Source organism: Mauremys mutica, chromosome 4 (assembly GCF_020497125.1).
Source record: "Mauremys mutica isolate MM-2020 ecotype Southern chromosome 4, ASM2049712v1, whole genome shotgun sequence".
In the NCBI taxonomy this organism is placed as follows: Eukaryota; Metazoa; Chordata; order Testudines; family Geoemydidae; genus Mauremys; species Mauremys mutica.
This window is the reverse complement of record NC_059075.1, coordinates 52,463,881-52,470,563: the sequence shown is the minus strand read 5'-3', so window position 1 is coordinate 52,470,563 and position 6,683 is coordinate 52,463,881. Positions and strand designations below refer to the sequence as shown.

General features: G+C 40.9%; 1 protein-coding gene across 9 annotated transcripts in view; it reads right to left on the bottom strand.

Moving 5' to 3' along the window:
* Positions 1 to 6,683, bottom strand: part of NOVA1 (NOVA alternative splicing regulator 1) — a 250,784-nt gene that overhangs the window by 176,953 nt on the left and 67,148 nt on the right. The window lies entirely within an intron of this gene.

Here is a 6,683-nt window from a genome sequence, read left to right as displayed (position 1 = left end):
CAGTACTTAATAAACTAAAGCTCAATGCAGCCAACCTCTCCCTATACTACTTAGGCCTGATCTACACTGGGGGAGGGGGAAGACGGGGAGATACCGGAGTCAACGGGAGAGCACTCAGCGGTCGATTTATCACGTCTAGACTAGATACGATAAATTGACCCCCACTGGATCGATCACTGCCCGTTGATCCAGCCGGTAATGTAGACAAGCCCTCAGTATCCAATCTTCCAAACCACATATTCATGACCTCCAGATTTGATTATTGTAATTATCTGTACATATATATGAAACCACCAACCTTTAAAAAAAACAAAGCTACAAGCTGACTCACAAGACAGCAGTCATCTCTGCTCAGTAACACAGGCCTGGTCTACACTAAGAAGGGGGTTCGAATTAGGGTACGCAAATTCAGCTACGTGAATAGCGTAGCTGAATTCGAAGTACCCTAATTCGAACAACTCACCCGTCCACACGCGGCGGGGTCGAACTCCGCGGCTCCCCCGTCGACTCCGCCAACTCCTTCTGCCGAGGTGGAGTACCGGAGTCGACCGCGGCGCTTCCGGAGTTCGAACTATCGCGTCTAGATCAGACGCGATAGTTCGAACTCCAAAAAGTCGAACTCTCCGCGTCGAACCGGCAGGTAAGTGTAGACGTACCCACAGGCTGCTGAGAACACATCAACTCATTGTTCCATTCTTTACTCCCAGATGGAACAAATGGGTCAAATACAAGGTTTCAATCCTCACCTTCAAAACCCTCCCTAAGACTGGACCAAGTTACCTCAGGGACACCCTTGTCCCACATGACCATGATCTCTCATGACAGCTATTGTCAATATCAATTTATGAGAGAATTTTCTTGGTGACTAACCTAAGAAAGTGGAACTCGCTCCTATAGAAGATCAGGTTGACCACAAATCTCAGTGTCTTCATGGCAAAATGCAATCCTCATTTCAACCTAGGCTTCACATAAGAGAGAAATTTTCCTATTGAGTAGATAATCTGTATTGTTGACTAGGTAAAATAGGGGCATCTGTATACAATAAGGAATAAAGAGAACAGTTACAATAATTGTAAATAAAGAGCTATTTTAAAAGGGAATAGAAAACTAAGTTTGTGTGTACTTCTGCCACACTAATTAAATGACTTACACACACACACACACGCACACACACACACGCAATCAGCATTCATAATCATTTTGATCCTGTATTTCAGCACAGCAGTTTTAGCACTTGTGGAAAACTAAGCAATGGCATTTGATTAGGAAACACTGACCTTCCTATTTAAAATGTACACCGCTACCTCGATATAACACCACCCGATATAACACAAATTTGGATATAACGCGATAAAGCACTGCTCCGGGGGGCAGGGCTGCGCACCCCGGTGGATCAAAGCAAGTTCAATATAACACGGTTTCACCCATAAAGCGGGAAGATTTTTTGGCTCTCAAGGACAGCGTTATATCGAGGTAGAGGTGTATTTCAAAAATGTTTTCTTTTCCTCCTGATGAAGTGTTCTAGTACCATTTACTACACCCAATAAATATTAACACTGTGATAAAAAGTTATTTTACTGTGGTAATAATGATGAATAGGTTCCCATGTAAAAATCATGATTCTCACTGGCAATTACACTCATTAGTTTGAAATAAAACTATTACATATCATCTAATTATTTACCTCTATTTTGTTATTAGTATGTATTATTTATACTGTGCCACAGATGTGCCTGCTGCTTTTACAAACAACAAATTTACAGACTAAATATTCTTGCTTGCTTTTAAAATTTAACTCAAAGTTTCTTAAATGGTCAACATCAATTTAGTAAATATCTGTAAGTTTGATCCAGACAAGTGTTGTAACTACTAAGATTTGAAAATTGGGCTTTAATGTGTCTTCGCATTCATCCAAGGCGGCTTATGTTAAACTGAAACAAGAAAGTCTAAGGCACAAACTGTAATCCTTTTCAGTTTCTTTATAAAACAACATAAGATTATTATTTCATGTTGAACATTTTTTAGCTTTGTTTCATAACAATTTTTTTAAACTCTACAAGTGACCTAGTGGAAAACTATATAAAATCATGCAGAGCTTTATTATTGGTGGAATAAAACTCAAGACATCCGGATGTTACGCTACTAGGCTGGTTTTAACCTACCGTTTTGTAAAAACAAAAACAAGTTTCCTTCATGACTTACCAGAGAAATCCACCTAATATTCTTCTTCTTACAGAAAGCTTCAGCATACATGAGTTTGCTATTTACAAATTATCTCCCCAAAGCCCCCAACCCTACTGATATTTGAAAAACACACTTCACTCTAGATCCCAAGTGCTTACATACTCCCAACATGGTAAGCAAGGATTTTTACCATACGCTTTTACATACAATACTGTGCATTTGTGTTATACAGTAACTCCTCGCTTGAAGTTGTAGTTATGTTCCTGAAAAATGCTACTTTAAGCAAAACGATGTTAAGCGAATCCCATTTCCCCATAAGAATTAATGTAAATAGGGGAGGTTAGGTTCCAGGGCAATTTTTTTCACCAGACAAAAGACTATATAAAATATATTGCCCCTTAAGTACGTTGACCCCTCTCTAAGTACACTGCCTTTTGAAGTAGATTAGCAAATTGAGACAGCAGCTGCTGCCAGCAAGCTCCCTCTGTCCTAAGCCCTGTCGTGCCCCGCTTGCTCTGTGGAGCAGGAGGCAGGAGCAGGGGACAGGAGCAGGGGACAGGTACACCCTGACATTAGCACCCCTTTGCCCCCCTCCACCCCCCGCCTCCCCACACACACCTCTGCACAGCAAGCAGGAGGCTCCTGGGAGCAGCTCCAAGGCAGACGGCAGGAGCAGCACATGGCAGTGCAGGGAGGAACAGCTGAACTGCCCAGCAATTGATAGCCTGCTGGGCAGCTACTGCACAGTGAATTTAGGGGAGCTGATGGGGGGCTGCCGTCCCACCCTGGTTCCAAGCCCCCACCAGCCAGCTCCAACGGGCTGCTCTTTCGGCAAGCAGTTGACACAGCAGGCGACTGTCAAACAACGTTATGAGGGAGCATTGCACAACTTAAAATGAGCATGTTCTCTAATTGATCAGCAACGTAACAACGAGACGACATTAAGTGAGGAGTTACTGTAGATGATGTGGTCCTTAAAATAATGAAGATTTTTCTCATGAAAATAATCTGGTGCAAATAATATGCAAAGTAACATTTTGCATATCTTCTAAATTACACTGAAATACAGAAGCAATCATTTGCTCAGCCATAAAGAAAGGATTTGAAGAATATTCAAAAGAAAAAACAAAAAACAAAAACTTTTGAGTAATCTATTCCCCTGCTAATGAGGCTTCAAAGGAGAAGGGCCTCAGTACTGAGATGAGACGTAAAGCTAACCCCAAAATTTAGCAGATAGGGCTTAAATGAATTAGATCAGTGAATACAGCAGAAACAAGCCCAAAATGACCCTGAAGTACATTAAGGTTTCTCTATGCAGCCCTGGCAGCGCGGATTACATGGATGAGAGTTGTTTATGCCCCTGTAGTCTACACTGTGAAGCTGTGTAGACAAGCCCTTTTAACAAACTTGTGTCCACTCAGGACCTTTTAGTATTACAGGGAAGAAAAGGACAGTAATCACTTCCTTCCTTCAATGCTGGTTAGTCATTATTCATCAGAAAACATATCACATTTGTCCTGATTAGTTCTTTCGGAGAGAGAAGTTGGACAAAACCATCACCAAACAACTGTTTATCTCTCCTCCTCTTGCAAGTTAGGGCAACATGGGGACAAAGGACTCTTTTCCCACAAAAAGCGCTAGTGCTGATTTTGGACACATCAAGCAATTAAAATGGTTTGCTTGGCGCTTATACACAAAAATAATGAATAAGGGTACTCTTGTGCCTTCCTAAGAGTCAAAATTCGTATGAACCTAAAGTACAAGAAATAAAAAAAATATATTTCAACAGGCTCATTACACTATTCTCTCTAACACACTGTCATTTCAGAAACTTTATTAAAATTAAAAACATATGATTTCTCTTCAGTTTTGTTAAGATATAATATGACTACTCTTCAGCTGGTTGGAGAGAATCAATAAGCTTGGGATACATTTATTACACAAGCTCTTTTAAAGTTAAAAACAAATCAATATGGCCACAGCCTTGATATTGACTTTACTCACGAGGACTCCTGTATCATTTGGAGCTGCACTGACACCTACTACTCCAAAGTTTAAAAATATATATATGACAATATCCAGAGACAATGGAATTAAAAATTAAATGTCAATAGTAATAGATAAATGTGAGGACAGAAAACCAGCCAATGCCCAATTATATCAGCTGAGAATCTGGCTCCGTACCTTTATGTATTATTTCTGAATATATATATTATATACAGGCACAGGTGGTAGCTCTGTCTAGTATTAAGGTTGCCCAAAATTTCTCATGAAAAGACCTTGTTTTTAATTGCTTATCTTTGTCAAACTAACTGTTTGGGTTGAAATTTTTCATGTCAGGTCATTTCTGGCTGCATTTCATTTTAAAGTCCCACCAAAATGGTTCAGCCATTCCTGAGTATGAGAGTAGAGAAAAATGCACTGTTTTGTCCACGTTAAATATGTCAGGGGACCTTTTCCTTTAAAAACTCTAGGCCCTCATGCTTTGGAAAAGGGACCTGAAATTTGGCAGGTGGAGGGAATGTAGTTATTGCTGTCTCCGTGAAATTTCATCAAATTATACACCTTTGAAAAAAACTGCAGCTCACACATGCTCATTAGAGACTTTAGAGATATGGAGCTAAACTCCACAGTTTCCATCCATATTCCTCAGCCAGGAATTTTCCCTGCAATTCTAGCTTAGGGCTGCTCTGGGCCTCACTTGGTCTAACTAAAAGCAGTGAGAACTTCTCTTGGGCTCTCAGTGCTCCCTCTATTGATGCCCAAGCAGTGTGGAGGAGGAAGCTCCATGATTGTAAAGCAGAAGGGACAAGGAGATTGAGAGTGGGAGCTGGAGGCAGACTGGGGCTGGCTGGGAAAGGACCCTGGGTCTCGGAGCCTGGAGGGGACCACAACTCTCTGAGCAAGGAGAGTGGGACTGGTAAAATAGGAGAGAGAGAGAAACTGGTAGCCAGTGGGAGGAGAAGAGACTGAGATCGGATAAAGTCAAGGGGAAACAGACTGGGAACCATGGAGGGAATGGGGGCAAGGAGAAAGTTCTGAGGAGCCAGGGTGCAAGGGCAGAATTGGGACTGGCTGAGCAAGGAAAGCTAGGATTGGGATGAGATGCCTGAGAAATGGAAATTGGGATTGGCTAGGTGAGAAGAATGGACTGGGACAAGGAGCAGGGATGAAGAAGAGACAGGTTAGAATGGGTCAAGTTTGCAGGAAACAGGCAGAAGCATCTGTAGTCACTAGACCAGAGGACGGAATGGAACCCACGATTCCTGAGTTTCCATTCTTCTGCTTTCAGCAAGTATCTGTAAAACCTAGTGCGCTGTGTCTCAACCCCCTGTAGTGCTGATCTACACAGAGGATGACAAACTATATTGCTATGTTACTTCGTTAGCTCAAGAGGCAGAGGTCTGCACAAGTGGATCTAGAGCTTCCAAAACCTGTTGGTGACCCGTGGGGCTGTCAATATGACATCATATGATTGAATTTCAATTTTAGCCATTTGCTTTTTTAAAAAACTAGGAAGTTACACACACAAAAACTACATAGAAAGACATTATGGTTCCAAACTCACATGGTCAAAATTTAGAAAATGCCAAAATTAAAGGTTGCCTTAATTCAGCCCCCTTGTGTGTATGTAGAATGATACATTGTTTAATTACATTGTTTAATTACATGATCGGTCACATACTATTTTTCCCTCCAAGATCCCTGCTTCATTCAGTGCTCTAGCAATGAAACAGGGTTCTGACATGCAAAAGGTTGTTGTCTGTAGGACTTATTCCTCATCTGTTACAGAAGCTGCAAGGTATATAGTGAACGAGGCAGGGCATTGCAGTAAGAGAAAGGATTGTATCATGGAGAACTGAAGTGTGTCCCTGCCTCTGCTCCAGAGTTCTTATGTGATACAGGCCAAGTCACTTAAAACCAAACTTTTCACAGATGGTCACTAATTAACTGTGTACCTCATTTACTGGTTGCCTGACTTGTGATCGTGGGGTCTAGTCTGCAGATCCTGCAAATGAAGTCAATGGGAACAATGCTTTGAAAATATAAAATGCTCTAGAATGCTAGAGTATTCTAAAATATCAACTACTATGCTTCTCTAATTGGACACCACAGTTAGTGGATGCATTTCATGTTAATCTCTTCCTGCTGTAGTTCCCCAACTGTGAAATGGGAATTAAAATACCCCCACATCTCACAGGGTGTTCTGAAAATAAATTAATATTTTTGAGGCACTCAGACACTATAATGAATAGCACCATAGAAAAGACCAGGAGGAAATTAATAATCTTTTGATAATTAATCCTATTGAAAACATAGTTATGTGATCAAATAATTAAATATTATATCATAATGCATACACACAAGGGGGCTGCATTAAGGTTCCACCGGCAGTCTAAATCTGGCATTTTTTTTTAAACTTTTGCACGCTCAACTTTGCAGCCTTAATGACATTACTAAAAAGTATTTATGTGTAACACATACACACGATAGGGTTC